General features: G+C 43.5%; 1 protein-coding gene across 1 annotated transcript in view; it reads left to right on the top strand.

The window, feature by feature from the left end:
* CENPP (centromere protein P) overlaps nt 1-19,125 on the top strand; it is a 308,478-nt gene that overhangs the window by 55,260 nt on the left and 234,093 nt on the right. The window lies entirely within an intron of this gene.

The raw sequence follows: 19,125 nt of genomic DNA, 5'->3' as shown, positions 1-19,125 counted from the left end.
GACTAACTCTGAAGTTTACAAGATTACTTTTTTTGAGTCATTAAAAATCATATAGCAATAAAACTGTATGTGGGAAAATACAAAGTTATGTTCCCCTTTTCATTTAGACTACCAGTTTTCAGGAAGGTTTATCAGTTGAGGATATGCTAGAATTGGTGATAAACCTGTTGGGGGTGGGGAAACATATTTTTGTATTTACTTTGTTTAGAAACCAGATGTTTGTCCTGAAGCTCTCAGTGGGGAAATGAATATTTTATATGCAACATCTGCAGCCTTTAAATGTCTGCAGCTTTAACCATTCACTCAGAAATGTGATCTGCTTTGGAAAAAAAAATATTTATTGACTTCTTTCTGTATGCAAATGAAACAAAATGTCCTTGATATCTCATAATCACATTCCTAGTATGTTACGAAAGATAGGCTGGAGTGGGGGCATCTTGAATCAGAATTGATGATATAACACAGTATTGAAACAACTTTTAGGCTGAAGTCAAGGATCACTTTTTATCCCATTAGGGCAGGTGGAGTCTGATGTGTTATGTTGACCTCAGAGATTAATGGGCCCCAGATTGGATTCCTTAGTATTCTAAGGTAGACTTCTGCTAGTAAGCCACTCCATTGATTTGCCCTACAGGAGGTAACAATGTTTGGGTCTTCAGCGGTGTATCTTAAAGGCCCTCTCCCTTTACTCCACTTTCCCAGTTCTTCTTGCTATGCAGATGATCTGCAAGAGAAAAAATATGATGGGAAGAAGCTTTACACAGTAGCTGTGGAAATGGGACTGTGAATTGCAATTGCAGCTAAAAATGCTTGAAGTCAAATGTGGCTGTGAGGTGGACTGAGAGTTGTTCTTTGCATGACTCATATTCTACTCTAGGTTTATAATGCTCCCAGAGCACTTGAGTTGGAAGACATTTGCTAGCAATACCACTGGGGTTCTGTATGTGCCATGTATGTCTTCATACTTGCAATTGAGGGATTAAGGGGCAGGGCCAGTCTGACTCCATTTTATTTCCATTTGTGGTAAGGATTGGAGCTTTTTGTTCTTTGAATGATACTCCCTTTGTGTGTTCCACATATGCACGTGCATCATGTGCCTGAGTACAGAATTTCTTCATCGCAGCATCCATTGATTCGCAGATGTGCAGCAGCTTTCCTCATGTTCCTGACAGAGTATAAAAGGCAGTGTGGCTTGAGACATCTCCAGTTTGGGTTGACACATCTCCAGTTCCTTCTTAACACTGCATGGCCTGAGTCTGAATTGTGTCTCCCTTTGCTATTGTGGAACCTGTAAAAATTTAATTAGAAATAGTTTATATCTTAAGAATTTGCTGGGACTATGCCAATAGTCCCAGTATTCAAGAGCTCTCTCTCTTGCTCTCTTCTTCATTCTCCTTCTCTTCCTGCAGAGACATGCATGAATTGTGCCTGTTCTGTTTGAGGGGGAGGCCTGTTTCTCTGCTCAGTGGAGTATCTGCAAAACCTTCCTGCTCAGAACTAGAGGCCCATGAGCTGCAACTAAAATGTTCCTAATGGAAGAGGCTATGATGACACACTTGGACCCAGACCCAGGAGACCACCCTATGCTTTGTTTTCAGCTGACCAGCAGTACCCCTCCAAATGTAAGCTTTAGAGCAGGGTCCCTACCATCAAGTCCCAATCACATAGATCTCCCCAGGAGAGTAAGAGATACTTGCATGGGCATAAGGACAAAGATCCTCAGAGGACTGTCCAAAGGAACTGCAATTCTTCTCCAGCTAGTCCAGACCATGTGAGACACCCTGTATGGGACCCACAGAACTTTGTCTGCCAAAGAACCTCGCACTGAAGAAGCAGGAGGTGCTGACTTCAACAGTGACCATAGTAGGTGAGTGCAAAGATAATCCCAGTCCCATCTACAAGTGTAGGTCTGGACTTATCATACTGGCTCATTTGTCCATAGACAATCTGATTATGTCAGCTGAACCAAGTCCTTCTACTGGAACTCCTCACACTCTGGGCCATGGGCAGACCTTTGTAATGCCAGAGGATATTTTCTCTCTCTATCCACAGTCTCTGCTCCTTTCAGATCCTGTCCTCTTGAGAGACTTTCTTATCCCAGAGGAGGATTCAGTGCTCTTGTCTGAGGAGAGGCCCCATCTCCATTCTCGGGGTGGGAGTGCTTCGTTACCAATCATGCTGCTATTGCCAGTGAGAATATTCATGGATTTGGAGTAAGTAGCTGCACCAGTATCTTCATGAAGGCACAGGAGCCTTGGCTGGCTGCTAAAACATTGTCCCTCTGGCTTTGACTGCTGTTAAGTCTCTTGGGGGTCACCACAGACAATGGATCCTTCCTTTTGTAAGGATCCATGGGACCCCTATAGCAGGCACCTGGATCCCTCTCAGGAGCCATACCACTCCTCCCTTCTTGTCAGCCAGGTTAGTCTGTGTACAAGAAGGAGAAACTGATTTCACTGTTTCCAGTAAGCGCCATCTCATCATCTCTGGATGTCACAGCCTCTCCATAGGAAGACCACTGGCAATATCAGGAATTGTTGCAGAGGGTCACTGAATCCTTCTAGTGGAGGTTCAGGACCTTGAGAATAGACATCTGGAAATTTTAGAACCACATGGACTGATCAGGGTTGCCTCCCAATCAATGAGGTCATATCAGAACCAGCCAGAGCTATTGAGCACATACTAGCACCTTGTGCCCCCACCCAACAAAGAGACAAAGATACTATTTTGTGTTGGTCAACAGTGTGGGCATCTTGTATTTCCATCTTACCTCTAGTTCTTTGGTGATAGTTTGGCTATAGAGGGAGCTCTGTCACGCTCCCAAAAATCTCTTCCAATACATGAGAAGTCAAAGAGACTGGACCTCTTAGATAGAAAGGGTTTCTCTCTTGCAGACCTACAATTTCATATTCTTAATCATCAAGCCTTATTAGCAAAATGTGATTTTAACATGCATACTAGTCTTGTCACATTTGAAGACAGGCTATCCCATGGAAGGACTGAACCCAATTCTAGTCCTCTGTGTGTGCCACAAAGTGGGTAAAAGATGGCTCCTCAGGCTATCAGAGGCCACTGGTGCAGCATTCAGATTTATAGCCATAGAGCTAGTTACACTATGGCCGTTTCTACACATGCGTGTAGAAAGTGACATGCTAATAAATGGCCTGAAATATACTAATGAGGCGTGGATATAAGTTCCCCGTGCTTCACTGGCATAAGGTCACATGATTTGGAGTCTGGAAGATGTTCTTCCAGACTCCAAAACAGCGTGTAAAAGCGTCACCTTTTGCGGGGGGGTGTCTTCTGGAAGGAAGTCCTCCTTCTGGAGGCCCCATCTTCCCAAAAATTACCTGAGTAAGAGTGCTTTGCCTAGCATGCAAGATCTTTCTTCCCCATATACACTTAGGCTGTGTCTACACTACGAGATAAAATTGAATTTAAAGTAGTTAGCTCAATATTAAAACCTCACTGTCTTCACTGTAAATACCATTACTCGAATTATACTGTATAGTGTGAATTTCAAATTTCGAATAAAGGCTAGTGTGAAAGTACCATGTTTTTAATTCAAACTTATTAGCCTCCGGAAGTGTCCCATATGTATTCCACAAAGCTACATGGTGACCTTCCATGTATGGCCACTTCCTTCTCTGCTGCTTTCCATCCTGATGCGTAGGAAGAAGGTCACAGGAAGCCCACGAATTTTTGAATTCAGCAGCACCCAGGCCTGCAAATATAAAGCTCTGGATGCGCGTCTGACAGAATTGGGCAGGGGTGTACAGGACTGATAGCACAGCTGCCTCCTGCTATGCCAATGTCTGCAGAGGTTGTGTGATACAGCGAACCCAGGTGGGTTTCTATTACTGGGTGCTCTGAATTCTGGGACAGTACTTTGCATTCAGGGAGTCTAATATAAAACATCCACAAGCAACCCAGGTTAAGGCACTGTGGGATAGGTACCTACAATGCACTGCTCAACCTGTCGAACTTGCATAGGGCAAAGGGGATGCGGAAACGCGAAACGGAAAAGTGATGGGTTGACTTTCATGAAGAGTTGTGGATGCTTAAATTCAAATTAATAAAAACAAAGTTAAAAATCAAATTTATTAAAATTGAATTTATTTCGTAGTGTAGAAGTAGTCTCCCTCTGCATACAGATAACGTCAGACAATATCATCAGAGTGATCTGTATAAACACAAAGCGTGAAGTGAGGTCTCGTCCCCTCTTCGTAGAAGCAATCAGACTTTGGAACTGATGTATTAGAAATCATATCACCATACAGGCCTCATACCTTCCAGATGTTCAGAACTTTCCAGCAGACCATGAAGATCCATGAGACAGTTCTAAACTACCAAATTCATACAGTGGAGAGCTCTATTATGGGCCTTTTAATGTCTCAGGTGAACAGGAAGCATCCCATGTATTGCTCCAGGGGAGCCATAGGCCAAAACTGTCAGGGAGATGCTGTCCTGGGCAGATGGCCTCAGATACATCTTTATTCCTGTCCTTCTATTTCCACAATTTATATGGAAGATCTGGTATGACAAGGCCATTATCATCTTTCTAGAACCCAATAGGCCCAGAGAATTCTGTTTCACATAAGTCCTATTGATATCAACATTACTCTTATCAAGGCTTTATATTGCAGGATCTCCTAATGCAAGATAGGGAGAAAGATTCATGCTCTACCTGTGTTCAGGAAATCTTGGTTCAAAGCAGAAGGGGTTCTGTTAGATTTTTTCTATCTAGTTAAAGAGCAGCTCTTTTCAGCCTGGGATGCACTTGATACTGTGAACGTTCCAGGGATCTTAGAGTGTTTTCAGTTCTTAAAGATCTTGGGTTTTACTCTCAGCTCACTGCAAGTATACCGAGCTGGACTTAGTGCCTCTCACCACTCCCACCTTTATGGAAGGGTGTTCTGTCATTGAACACCTGACCATGGCTTGATTTATGAAGGGCTTGTTCAGAACCTTCTCACCCATCATTAAACTTATGCCTGTATGAGCCCTGAACCATGTCCTTTCAAAAACTCGGAGGCCCACCCTTTGAACTGCTGGTGACCGTGCCATTACCCACCTGTCTGTGAAGCCATCTCTTAGTAGTCATCACTTCTGTCAAAGAGCTGGAAGACTCGATGACAGACCATCCTTACACAGTATTTCATAGGGAGGTTTCATGTATGTTACACCCCAGATGTGCAACTCTTGACACAACCAATGAGGATACTGGTTTGAGCATTGGCTTTATAAACCTAGGGTTATAATTTCAAGCCCTGAGGGGGCCATTTAGGGGCAAAGAAGAAAACTGTCAGGGATGGTGATTATAGGTACTGCTGTGAGTGCAGGGGACTGGACTTGATGACCTCTTCAGATTCCTTCCAGTTCTATGAGGTAAGTATACACCTACCTGTATTCTTCCAAAAAAACCATGCTTCTTCCAAGGAGAAGAGATCTCTCTGTATCAGGCGTACCCTGACATTCTACCTGCAGAGGATCAAATCCAACCATAAGACTCCCTTTTGCCTTGGCAGAAGGAGCATGTGGACAAACCAGAGACTTACAGAGGATTTCAAAATGAGTTTTGGGATTCATTTTTGTATGCTATAAAAGCTTCCCCCTCCTGGGCATCTCACAGCTCACTCACAAGACACCTCTCTAGCATACCTATCTGACACCTCCGTAGCATACCTATCTGACACCTCCATAGCATACATATCTGAGGTTCTGCTGCAAGACCTCTGCAGAGGGGAAGGTTAAAGTTACATCCATAATTTAATATCACACTGTGCTCTAACTCCAGCAGCAGCAGTTCAGAGGAAGAGTTCTAAGATGAAAAATACAGGTTAAACCTCTCTTATCCGGCACCCCTGGGACCTGACCAGTTCCAGATGAGAGAATTTGCCAGACGATGGGATGTCAATATTTTCTATCACATTATCAAAACTCTTAGAAGACATTTAAGGAAAAATTGCAGATAAATAACAGCATAGAACACTGAGTGTCAGGTTTTTTGACTGTAGACTGTAAACAAACTTTATTGAACCCTGGGTGACTTGGCCACATCCATGATAAATGGCCATCTGGTTAACTAAAATCATGCTGGATTATGGCGTTTGCCAGACAAGAGAGTTCCAGATTAGAGAGGTTCAACCTGTAATGCATGTTAAGGGCCTTAGTTCAAGGTATTATATATCAGTATTAGACATATCTGCTGTGTCGTTCTGGAAAAAGTGGTGAGAATGTGGGCAGCTCAAGGATTAGATATGCTGAATATTTTGGTGGAATTCTTTCATTATCTTGTATTTATATAACAATCTCATTGAAAATGTGGAGATAAAGAAAGTATGTTAGAGTTTTTAAATTCTTAGCCTAAAAAAGTGCTAATCTTCTCTGTTCAGGAAGCAGCTTGAATTTTGAGGATTCTAGGCATCTTTCAAATCCATGCTCATGAGGAGTGTTTTTATTGTTAAAACATCTGCACAGTCTCCCATGCAGAATACCAGTTAAGTGGGCAGTAGTCAATAAGACCACAGTTAGAGTAGCAGTTTGAGGCTGTTGCTGACCAGAAAGTCATTTGTGTATGCTCTCACTTGCTATTCCAAATAAATACACCATGCTCATGACGAGTTCTTTAAGCAGTATATTTGAAGATACAGTTTTGACATTTTAACCAATCATCATTTGTTGTGATGGCAATAAAACTTCATCTCAGGTGAGCAGGCTGCTTCTGTATGGGTGGTAGAAGACATGTGAAATCCCCAAGAAGCAGTAAATGTTCTGCATTTATCTAGGCATGTTCAGATTTTTTGACCATGTATTTGTTAGAGAAGACTTAATAAACAGGCTGAAGACTAGTTATTTGTTCTGCTCTGAAAACATTTAATTATGAAAGTAGAATAAGTGTTCTTTCCTTCAAATCTAACAAACTTTATTGCTGTCTAACTGACCAAAGTTTTATGAAGATAATCTATAGGAGGTAACTAAGAAACTGTGCTATCAATATGCAAAGTGTCAACTATTTAGAATTAAAAAAGCAGTATTCTTTATTTAAATCAGATTTCTTAAAAAAATTGTTACCTATAGGTATAGGTAAAACAAACCTATTTAAAATAAATTTGAAATGTTCAGTCAAGTCCTAAACTTGTAATAATCTTTTAAGTACAAAAAACAATATGATGCAAAACATGATTGCTGCCAAGTTTTCAAGGTCAAACCATGGAATTGGTGGAAATTGCAGGTCAGATATCTGGATTCAGAGTCGAAAGCACTGAACAGCTTGTGACAGAGGAGATGCTTTCTTCTTTTCAATTGATTCAGCTAATCCAGTACAAAGACTAGTTTATTCAAAGTTAAATCACTTGGGAGTTGAAAAAGTAGGAAAGCTTGTTTTCTTCTTCTAATGCATGAATAAAAACTACTGTGAGAGGATGAGACTGAAAATATCATTGGATATGATGAGGAAAAACAATCGCTTCTTTTCGTGAACTGTAGATAACACTTGTATTTGAATAAATCAGATTTATTTTTTTAAAATGCAACGTATGCTTAGAAAAACTTCTAAACTCTGTTCATGTAGGTCCATCACATTTAAAGTAGTTTTGTTTGTTTAATAAAAAAATGCTGCCTTTTGTGCATTTTTGTTGAATTTGAATTTCTTTCCAAACAGAGCTTGACACAAAGCACAAATAAAAAATTAATAGACTAATAAATAAAAAATTGGTGAATTAGGTTTCTTAGCATCATGCAAATATAACATTTTTGAACTTGGAATAAATGTACGATGATGTATAATAAAGTAAATGTTTTTAATAGTTAATAACCAATAACAGTCAACCTTTGGGAAAATAATTAAAAAAAATACAAATGGAAATCCAGATATTTAAAATCAAGGATTCCTGCTTAAATCATGGTAAAAATTGGTTATTTAAATCACTGTGCCCTGAGCAATTGTAAGTTGCAATCTATCATAATTTTATTGAGCCTCTATCATTGGGTCCAATTTTTTTTTCCTCCTCAGAAAAACCTTTCCTGACATTCTGATGTCTGTCAATATCCTTGTAGGCTTTTGTTCTGTCTTAAAATGGTAATTTTCCCCCATTGTTTTCAGTGGTCTTGAAGTTATAGGCTGTCTTTAAATAAAATGGCTTCCATCTCCCTGCAGGTTTGCAGGTGTTCATGAAGTAGCTCCAGGTAAGCTGACTGGCTAATTTTCCAGTGGACTGAAGCCAGGTTGTTTTCACAAGAGACACCTTCTTGCTAGGCTCAGTGGTTTGGAGACAGCACATGCAGTTGTGAGTGGATAAGGTTCAAAAGGATGCAGGAGCAAAATAGGGGTACAGGGCAATGTCAGTCAGTAGGAGGGGGGATGAGGGATAGGAGCCTTTTAGGGGAGAAACTGAGGGAAACTACAGATCTATGTGAATATGGAATGGCCGACTAAATGTGGGAGACAAAACCACTGAAGCCAAGAAGGAAAACAGGACAGATCGAAGAGAGAGATTAGGGAGATGGAGAAGGACATAAAGCCAACTGTCTGCACCCCAGGGTTCAGAAAGCGAATAGAGATCCTCTCTGATCAGCCAGAGAAAAGGCTTGCAATTTTGCATTCCTTTTTCACATGAGTAATGTGGAATTTGAAATATGATATTGCATACAAATAAGTGACGCAGTTTTCTTCCAAAGTCTCAAAAGCGCGCGCGCTCTCTCTCTCTCACACACACACACACACACACACACACACACACACACACACACACACACACACACACACACACACACACACCTTCCAATGTCTCAAAAGCTCTCTCTCTCACATGCACACACACACACACGCGCTCTCTCTCTCTCTCTCAAACCAGTCCCATAATCGTTGAGTCTGATTCTTGATTTTTGAATGCTTGTGGTTGGCAATACTGAAGTCATCAAAAGTTCTTTTGCCCCAGTGGCTCAGATTACTTTCACTTACTTGATATTTTACTACACTTACTAGATATCTCTTTTTAGGTGTAGGTAACAGAATTGATTTGTTCTAAATAGAATATAATGTACGTGTCTCAACAGACGCACTATATAAATCCCTCCAAAGCTAGCTATTAATCCCTATTCATATTTGAAGCCCACAACTAAACCAACTTGTTGGTTTAAAACTTCACATGTGATGACACTGATTATGACTGCAATAAAATTAGGAGGGCAGAGGTTTTTATTTTGGGGATATTATCCTAAACCACCTCAGACTCATGGATACTTGTCTTTATTGGGTTTGAGTCAATGTTAACATTTACTTATTACCATTATATATTCTTTCATTTTAATGATATATTACAAGATTTGTTGCACTTCACTCTAAAATGTATTTAAATATTTCTGCAGCTGCTTAAAAATCTTGACTTATCTTGTATGCATTCTCTAAAGTGTAATACTGGCAGATACTACAGTTAGAGCAGCATTGTACTTGGATGGAAGAAGTGTAGATCATTACTTAGATTCTTAATACTTGATAGATACTGTGAGTGATTCATGCAATGCGTAGACAAATAAATCTACTTTATTCTTTTAGGTCCAGTAATAAACTTGTGGGGTAGCCCTAGAAACATACTGTATCAAAATCACTTTGTTGATTGATTTGAAGTAGGTCACCAAAATTTGATGCCTTGCTAAGATCATACATTTGGCATAAAACATTAAAGCTCATTCAGCATCACTTTTATATTTATTTTTATGACTAATTACAGAAGTTATTTTAATAACATGTTTTTATCATAGCAGCTGGCTAGAGATATGGCTTGGAAACAGTAATACACATAACAATAGATATTCTGGATATAAGTAGTATACTTAGTCAGCTTGATAAGTGCAAAAACAATGAGGAGTTCTGTGGTACCTTAAAGATTAAGAGACTTAGTTGGGACTAAGCTTTCATGGGTAAAAAGCACTCTGTCGGATGCATCTGATTAGCTGGGTTTTTTTTTGCCCACAAAAGCTTATGCCCAAGTAATTCTGCTAGCCTTTAAGGTGCCACTGGACTTGTCATTGTTTTTGCAGGTACAAACTAACACAACTAATTCTCTGAGACTGATCAACAAGTATAAACTATTACATAACCAATGAAATGCCATTTAAGTACTCCAGAAGAATGTTTGTTCATTCATTTCTGTGTTTTGTTCCTGAAGTACAGCTCTTTCCTCATTGACAGTGTTGATGGTCTGATTATTTCAGGCCTTGGTTCTTATTTCCAAATCTCAATAATGGTGAAATTGCCCCTGTACTGCTTAAGAAAAAAATCCAAAATTTGTAATCATCCTCCCCCTACCAGCCCCGAATTTGTGAAGTTTTTCTTCCAGATGCACATTTTAATTTTGGCAGATTCACTAATCTAGTGTTTATTGATTGGCATTCCAGTGATTTTGATTAAAACATTGATAAAATATATAGCAGTTAGAATTTTATCTGGAGTGACGGACAAGATCAAGGAAGAGATAGACGGGATATCAGTTCACAGGATGACAATTAACAACTTGAGGTTCGCGGATCATATAGTTATCGTTGTGGAAGATGAGATGTCGGTGAGAACGGTGCACATGATAAATGAGGAAGGGAAGAGCCATAGTCTTATTATGAACATTGCTAAAATGAAAGCGATGGTATTTGGAGATAAAGAAATCGGAAGGAAGATCAATGTAGATGGGATCAAACTAGAGAAAGTAGAGAAGTTCACCTATCTGGGGAACAACGTGACGTATGATCTAGACTGTAAGAAGGAAATAGCTACTAGAATAGTGAAAGCAAGAATGAGTTGGAAGGCGATGGATAAGATCTAGAAGAGCAAAGTGATTGGCTTAGGAACAAAGCTGAGCATCTTGAAAACTAACAGAGAAGGAGCTGTGTTAGTCTATATACTATCAAAAGAAAAAAGTAGTCAAGTGACACTTTAAAGACTAACAAAATAATTTATTATGTGAGCTTTCGTGGGACAGACCCACTTTTTCAGACCATAGCCATACCAGAACAGACTCAATATTTAAGGCATAGAGAAACAAAACAGTAATCAAAGTTGACAAATCAGAAAAAAATGATCAAAGTGAGCAAATCAGAGAGCAGAGGGGCAGGGGAGTCAAAAATTAGATAAAGCCAAGTATGCCAAAGACCCCCTATAATGTCCCAGAAAGTTTGCGTCCTGGTTCAAACCATGTGTTAATGTGTTGAATTTGAATATGAAAGAGAGTTCAGCAGCTTCTCTTTGTAAAGCAGACTGGAAATTCTTCTTCAATAAAATGCAGACTCTTAAATCATTAACAGAATGGTCCACTCCGTTAAAATGTAGACTAACTGGTTTGTGGATCAGGAATGTTTTGATGTCTGTTTTGTGCCAATTAACTCTTTGTCTGAGAGAGTTTGAAGTCCGTCCGATATACAAAGCATCTGGGCATTGTTGGCACATGATGGCATATATGATGTTAGTTGAGGAGCATGAGAATGTGCCCGTGATTTTGTGAGTAATCTGGTTAGATCCAGAGAGGAAGCCGTGCTAGTCTTTTGTTTTGATTAGGTCCAGTGATGGTATCACCAGAATAGATACGTGGACAAAGCATACCAGTCCTGGGACTCTTCCTTACAACAACGCCCGCTGCCAGCTTTGTCCACATGTCTATTCAAACCAGTAGACAGTTGCAGTTGTTCTGTGCTGGGGCTGTGGGAATGTAGCCAGTTACTCCCCCTCTCAGGTGGTGCCTGCAAGCGCTTACCTTGATCAGTCCTGCAAGGCTTGAGGCAATGGGGGGGAGGGTGGGGTGGTCCTGAGCCTTGCAGGACAGATCAAGGCTGTGGGCCGTACATTCCCCAACTCTGTCCTAGAGCATTACTGTTAGTGATAACACTTGAAATATCTGTTTATATAAGCTTTGAAATTAAATCCTTTCTGTATAAAGCTGCAGCAAGTGATTGGATTTCACTGTTCTGTTCTTTCATATATGACTTTTTAAATATATCAAGATATTGACATAAATGTCACAAAAACTAATGCTGAATAGTAACAAAGAGGCAGCTGTGCTAGTCTATACACTATCAAAACAAAAAGCAGTCAAGTAGCACTTGAAAGACTAGCAAAATAAATCATTTTGCTACTCTTTAAAGTGCTACTTGACTGCATTTTGTTTTGAAAAACTAATGCTTAATTGTTTTAGGACTTCAAAATGTTTGTTTTTATGACTAGCTGGGTTGGCTCCTAGAGCAGTTCCTCCGCCTCTGGGTCAGTGGGTGGCCACCCCACCCCACTGCTGCAGGTACCAAAACAAACCCCCAAGTCAATAGTTTCTCAGTCCAGCCTTATTTCAGGTGGGCGGGGGATAATTCACGGGACCAGCCTCGCAACAGATGTGCAAGAGGCAACAGTTCAGATGCTCACCTTGCTTCAGGTGGGCCACGGGGAAAATAGCCAGTCAGGGGCCTAGCCCTAAGTCAGGGCAGCAAACACAAAGTCTCAATGAGCCCAGGCCTCTGGTGCAGGGCAGGGCATCAAACCATCTGTCAAAGAGCACAGGCCGCAGCTCAGGGCAGGGCAGCAAACAAACAGTTAATCGAGCCCAAATCCTGGTTCACAGAAGGGCAGCAAGCAGTCTTAAGAGAGCCCAAGCCCTGGTTCAGGGTGGGGCACCAAACAGTCTCAAGAGTCCATGAACAGTCTATCCGCAGGGTTAGGAGAGGTGCAGGCAGTTTGCCTGAGTTAGTGGAGAGGGGGAGACTGCCACCCAGTTGGTGGGTGGCACAACTGGGTGGCAGTGGAGACAAGGGCCTGATCCATGCCTCCATGGCCTGTAAGTCCCACTGCCTCAGCCTAGCTCAGGGTGCCTGCTGAGGCTGCTGTTCAGGTCGGTCTTCTGGGTCAGGCCAGTTCCTAAGGGGTGCCAGGGCAAACAGAGTTCTAGGTGGTCTGATCCAGTTTTCAGCCCTCTAGAGGTCGTTAGTTTCCCAAGCAGGAAGCACTGTATAGCCCTCTGGAGGCTGGGCCCAGACTGAGCCCTCAAGGTGGGCTTTTGTAGTTCTGGCCCTGCCTATTGACTTACAGTCAGGTGATGGAGAGAGATTAAGTTTGACCCAACCTGGCTGCTGGAGGGGTTCCTCCACCATCGGCTCAGTGGGCAGCCGCTCTGCCCCACTACAATTACTAAAGGAAAGACTATAGTCAGGAAAAATAAGGTGGTATATTTTTACTACAACAGTGTTCTAGTAGTGTAGAATGATGCCAATTTTCGCCTTGTTTCTGCTTGTAGTTTTAAGAACAATGGTAGAAACATTGCTTAAAAATGTTGGTGTTTTTGATTTAATTGGTTTGGCACATTTCACTATGACTAAGGCTCTTCTTTGAGTAATTGCTAATGCCCGTTCCAAGTTGGGTGTGGGCGGGCATGTGCCCAGTTGCCTGAACCTTTTTGCCCTGCCCTGTAGTTGTGGGGTCAGTGCAGTACCCTCTGGAGTGGCGCCAATATGGTGACCGATATATGCATTGCCAATTCCCCTAGCGCCGCCACCCCCACTCCCTGGCTCAGTTCTTTCTTGCTGTGCTGCTGGTCATTGGACCTCTTGCTTTCTCTGCTCAAATCATTACCTAATAGCCTATTGTAGGGTAAATAGTTCTTGAAGAAGTGTACTTAGTTTAGTACTTGATAGCTAGTCTTAGTGTTTTAACTAATAGCTGAGGCGGGGCTTTCCATCCATCACCCTCAGCACCTCTGTGCTGGGGAATGGCTGGCTTCTGAGGCTTTAAGTCTTGTTAAAAATATAGCAAATGTATGCCCCAAAGTGACCCCCTTTCAGCCTGTTTGATTTGTTTGGGGGAAGGACACTTGCGTGATCGCTGTCCTGTTGTAAGCCCAGAACTTTAAACAATAGGGCCCAACACCTTAAAATCCTCTTAATGGAGGTGGCTCTTAAGCCCTCAAGAGTATCCAGCAGGAGTGGCAAGTGCAGCCTCCTCTATGCAAAGTGCACCAGTGCCATCAACCATGGTGCCACCTAAGGACTCCTGGCACCGAGAGCAGGTACAGGCACCGTTGCCTTCTCAGCGCCACAGGAGTCAATCTCCCACTGAAGGAGCGGGGCGGCCTCAAGTCTAAGGCTCCAGCGCGCACTACTGAAGGACAGGAGGCATGTCCGTTGAAGCAGGTGCGGAGAGGAATCCTGCAGGCACTGGACTTGCCTTCAACACCAGAGGCGTTTTGAACAGCACAAGGACTTCTGCAGATGACAGTGCCAGGTCCTTCTCCATCTATGTAGGAAAGCTGCCATAGCACTGAAACGGAGTGATCAGGGCTCATGAACGTGACACCGATGCCAACCACTGCACTCACATCGACACCGACACCACATTCGGTGCCGAGAGCTCCAGTGCCAACCCAACAGACTGTGGGCCAGTTTCACGTGCCCTATACTCCAGCACCATCCTCAGCGCGCATAACATAGGTGCCGACTCTGATGGCCCTGACGTGGTCATTGGCTTCTGAATTGGTGTTGGAGTAGGACTCCTACTTGAGCTCCAGACTGAGCGGGAGCTTGAGAAGGTTGCAGCATAGTTGTCGTAGTCACAGTGGTCGTCACTCAGATGATGTGGGTTGGCTGCTGGCTTTGCAGGCGACTCAGTAGTGGCCCTTCTGGACCCCGTCGGCATTTCACAAGGCTCAGGGCCAGGCTGTTGGAGTGCCTTTAATGGTGCCGGGGGCCCTGCCGATCCCACGCTCAGCACCATTGGCGTCACTGGGTGCCTCACCACCAGGACAATGACATGAAACGCATCATCAACCTTGGCACCAACAGAAGCACTGTCGCAGTGGGACTGGATCCCTTCGGTGCTGGCTCTATCTGTAATTATACCTCCAGTGCCAATGGAGCAGGCACCAGCCCAGGCACCAGCAGTGGCTCAAGTTCAGGGAGCAGTAACGGTGCCCTCTATGCCTCCTCTGGTGGGGTTGTCGGGCCAGCTGGTGCCTATGCCAGCTCCACCTATAGTGCCCCCTGGTTTGCCCATAACTTCCATGAGGGGCCAAGTACCTGAACAGGTCACTACTGCCCTTCTGCTCCAAATGGAGGCACAAGGGCTATCTTCTTCTTCCTCCCCAGATGAGGTGGTGTCCGACTCATCGGCCTCACCTGTATTGGAGGATGGTCGGGCATTTCAACAGCTCCTTAGGAGAGTGGCCCAAAATTTGGGGGTGCAAGCGGAGGAGGTCAAGGATAAAATGGATCCTGTCATGAACATTTTGTCCTCCACAGGTCACACTAGGGTGGCTCTGCCCATAATCAAAACAATTGCTACTACAGCTAAAATTGTCTGGCAGACCCCTTCTTCCACCCTTCCTCCATCCCATAGAAATGAGAGATGGTACTTTGTCCCTTCCCAGGGCAATGAACATTTGTTCACACACACCCCACTTGACTAGTAGTCGATGCTGCTAACCACAGAGAGCACAAAGGGTTCCAGGGTCCCTCCCTGAAAAATAGAGCTAAATCCTTGGACCTATATGGAAGGAAGGTCTAGTCAACAGGAGAATTGTAGTTAAGACTTGCTAACCATCAGGGTCTGATTAGCAGGTATGCATATAATACAGCCAGCACCCTGTCTAGGTTCTCTGAGATGATGCCACCCAAAGCCAAGCAGGACTTCACAGCCATGGTTAAGGATGCACCCTCTACAACTGTGGCTGTCATCAGTGTATCGCCCTGTAAGAGGAGTTTAGATTTAGTTGTTACGGTGCTGATACGGACTTTGTCAACCCTGCAGTGGTGGTTAGGCGAGAGGGGATCATCCTCATAGGCGTTTCCCTATGCCCCCCAGCAGCCCTGCTTTCCCTAGTAACGGATACTTCGGACCTGGGGTAGGGAGCGGACCTGGGTCAGCTACGAACCCAGACTGTTTGAAGTGTGTTGGACCTTCGGCTCCACATAAATGTGAGGGAGTTCAGGGCCGTCAGACTAGCATGTGTGACTTTCAAGGCCAATCTGGCAGGGCATTGTGTGTCAGTCAGTACAGACAACACAACAGCAATGTACTGTATCAACAAACAGTGGGGTGCATGCTCCTCTTTCCTGCGTCATGAGGCCATGATGCTGGGACTTCCGCATACAGCACAACATCATGCTGCAGGCCCTTTACTTGCCACATGTGCACAGTTCACTGGCAGACCAACTCAGCAGGTCCTTTACGGCTCATGAGTCGTCATTCTACCCGGTGGTCATTTGTTCTATCTTCTGACAGTGCGGGTGTCCCCAGGTGGACCTGTTCACCTTCCACCTCAATGTGAAATGCGGAACGTTTTGCTCTTACCTCAATCAGAGCCTAGGGTCCTGGGCAGATGCGTTGGGTAGGCTGATATATGCGTTCCCTACGATCCTGCTACTTCACAGGATCCTCCTCAAGATTCACTCAGAAGGGGCATTGATCGTCTTAGTGGGACCGGTATGGGCCTGTCAGCAGGGATGACCTTCTACTCATGCTAGCTGGGTTTCTGAACTATAGGATTATAGGCCTACTCCAGACTTTAGGATTTGAATGGGGGTCTTTAGCAGAATGCTATAACCTGCCTCAGAAATTTTCATCCTTCATGGATATTTGTCCAACCTTACAAAATAAGAAAAAACAGTCAAGTAGCACTTTAAAGACTAGCAAAATCGTTTATTAGGTGAGCTTTCGTGGGACAGACCCACTTCTTCAGACCACCTCTCTGTTACTTACAAAATAAGTTGTAACATGTGGCCTGCCACCTTTTCTTCTTAACCAAAAAGGTCATTCTTAATGTTCCCTCCTAATTTTTTTCCATCCATGGGCAGAATAAATTTTGTTATGTGCACCAAGGCATGTGTTTGGTGCACCACCACTTGGTGCACCACCAATAGAAACACATTCTGCCAGCTGTGGGTACTGTGCTAGTTAGCTGAGTGGCACCTGAATCTTCCCTGGGCAGCTGCCCAAGCTTCAGCTTACAGGGAACCCTGGTCATCCCTGACACTTTCTGTGGGGAAGGTGAAAAAATCTCCCTTCTCTGAAGCCAGTCTGGTAGCATGGGGAAAAAATTCTTTCCTGGCCCTCCTTAAAAGAGAGCAACTAGCATAACGTCCACAGCAGGTCCTAACACAACCTGATATTTGCCTCTGAAAGGGAAGGGAGTGTGGGTACCTGTGTTGCTTGCTGCATGGAACAAAGAAGTTTCACCCACCCAGGTTTTGCAACTTTATGCCTTTTGTATGTCCCATTCCTGGAGGGGCCCCATGGCAATTTTTTACATGTTCTGGGGGCTGAACACAAAATTGCACCAAAACCACCCCCACCCCCAGACTTAAATACCTCACAGCCCTAAACTGGCCCTGCCTCCAGCCTTAGACCTCTCTACAGCCCCAAAGTGCCCCTGAACATTGCGGCCAGGGCAGCTCCTTGCTGTGTTGAAAAAATAGGACTCAATTTAATTGATTTAACGGCCAGATCCCTCCTGCCAGACATGAAACCAATTAAATTGAGTTCTACTTCAGTGTTTCTCAAACTTTTTTTTTAATAAAGTACTCCTTAAAAAAATTGTAAGTATCCCAGTACCCACAATTTTCAGACGTGCAAAATCCCCAGTGCCCCCTCCCCTCTCTAGAGCCAGACAGCTCCAGCCCTTCACTTTAACCTAATCCTGCCTCCCCAAGAGCCAGGTTCCTCTAGCTCCGTGCTTTAAAACAATCCCTACTCATATCCCCCAGAGCCAGCCCCCCGCCAGCTTTAAATAAATGCTCTCCCCCTCCCCCAGAGCCAGGCACAGACTGGAATGTGGTGAGTTAGCAGAGCCCCCCGCCACCTCAGGAGTAGCATGAGCTGTGTTTGGGCCCCACCCGTGTCTGCGTTGGGGCCAAAGCTGGGGCATGTGTGCTGGAGCCAAGGCCCGTGTGAGCTATGCCAGAGAAATGACAGTGCTGCTGGCGCCATGGGCCAGATAAAAAGGCTCTGCGGACTGGATTCTGCGCCACGGGTTGGACACCCATGCTCTGACCTCATTTCTCCTCTTCCCCTCCAGCCATAAAGTAGAGCGGTCTTCCTTCCCCAAGCCCAGGCAACACCCACCACACTTTAATTGTGGTGCAGTCATTTGCTGACTGTATAAGGGTAGCATGGTAATGCAGATTTTGTTTTACACTTTAATTTTTAGTTGGGCTTTTATTTTGGTAATATACTCACATAACCGCCTGAACGAACTAAAATACTGAAAGCAAATATATTGGAATTAGAATCATAGAATCATGGAACAATAGAGCTGGAAGAGACCTAAAAAAGCCATTGAGTCCAGCCCCCTGCTCTAAGCAGGACCAAACCCATCAGGTCAGCCCCTCCAGGGCTTTGTTGAGGCGAGACTTAAACACCTCCAGGGATGGAGACTCCACTACTTTCCTGGGTAGACCATTCCAATGCTTCACCACCCTCCTAGTGAAAAAGTTTTTCTAATGTTCAACCTGGACCTTTCCAACCACAACGTGAGACCATTGTTCCGTGTTCTGCCATCTGTGACCAATGTGAACAGCCTCTTTGCAGCCTCCCTTCAGTAAGTTGAAGGCTGTTATCAAGTCCTCCCTCAGTCTTCTCTTCTGCAGACTAAACAGTCCCAATTCCCTCAACATTTCCTAATAACTCTCATGCTCCAGCCCCCTAATTATTTTGGTTGCCCTCCGCTGGACCCTCTCCAGTGTATCCACATCCTTCCTATAATTGGGGGCCCAGAACTGGACACAGTACTCCAGATGCAGCCTCACCAAAGCCGAATAAAGAGGAATAATCATGTCTCTGGATCTGCTGGCAACGCTCCTCTTGATGTAGAAGCCAGTTATTTAAATACTATTTGTATATGTTTCTTTTGCAGTTATTAGTGATGATTACACCAAAACTTTTCTCTTCTTGCCTTCTTTTCTGGTTGTGAACTGTATATTTTATGTTTCTGGAGAGGTCACTGAATTATCATAAAAATAGTGTAATATATAGTTTAAAAAGAAGAATTCTTGAAGGGATTACAAGTTTAATGGATAGAAATACAGTTAGCATGTGGTCATAAGAACATATTTAAGTGTATATATTCTCAAGAAAAGAAGCATATGCTCATATTAAAAAGCCATTCA

Source organism: Carettochelys insculpta, chromosome 11, assembly GCF_033958435.1.
Source record: "Carettochelys insculpta isolate YL-2023 chromosome 11, ASM3395843v1, whole genome shotgun sequence".
Lineage (NCBI taxonomy): Eukaryota > Metazoa > Chordata > Testudines > Carettochelyidae > Carettochelys > Carettochelys insculpta.
The sequence above is the reverse complement of the archived record's forward strand: the minus strand, read 5'-3'. Positions and strand labels throughout refer to the sequence as shown.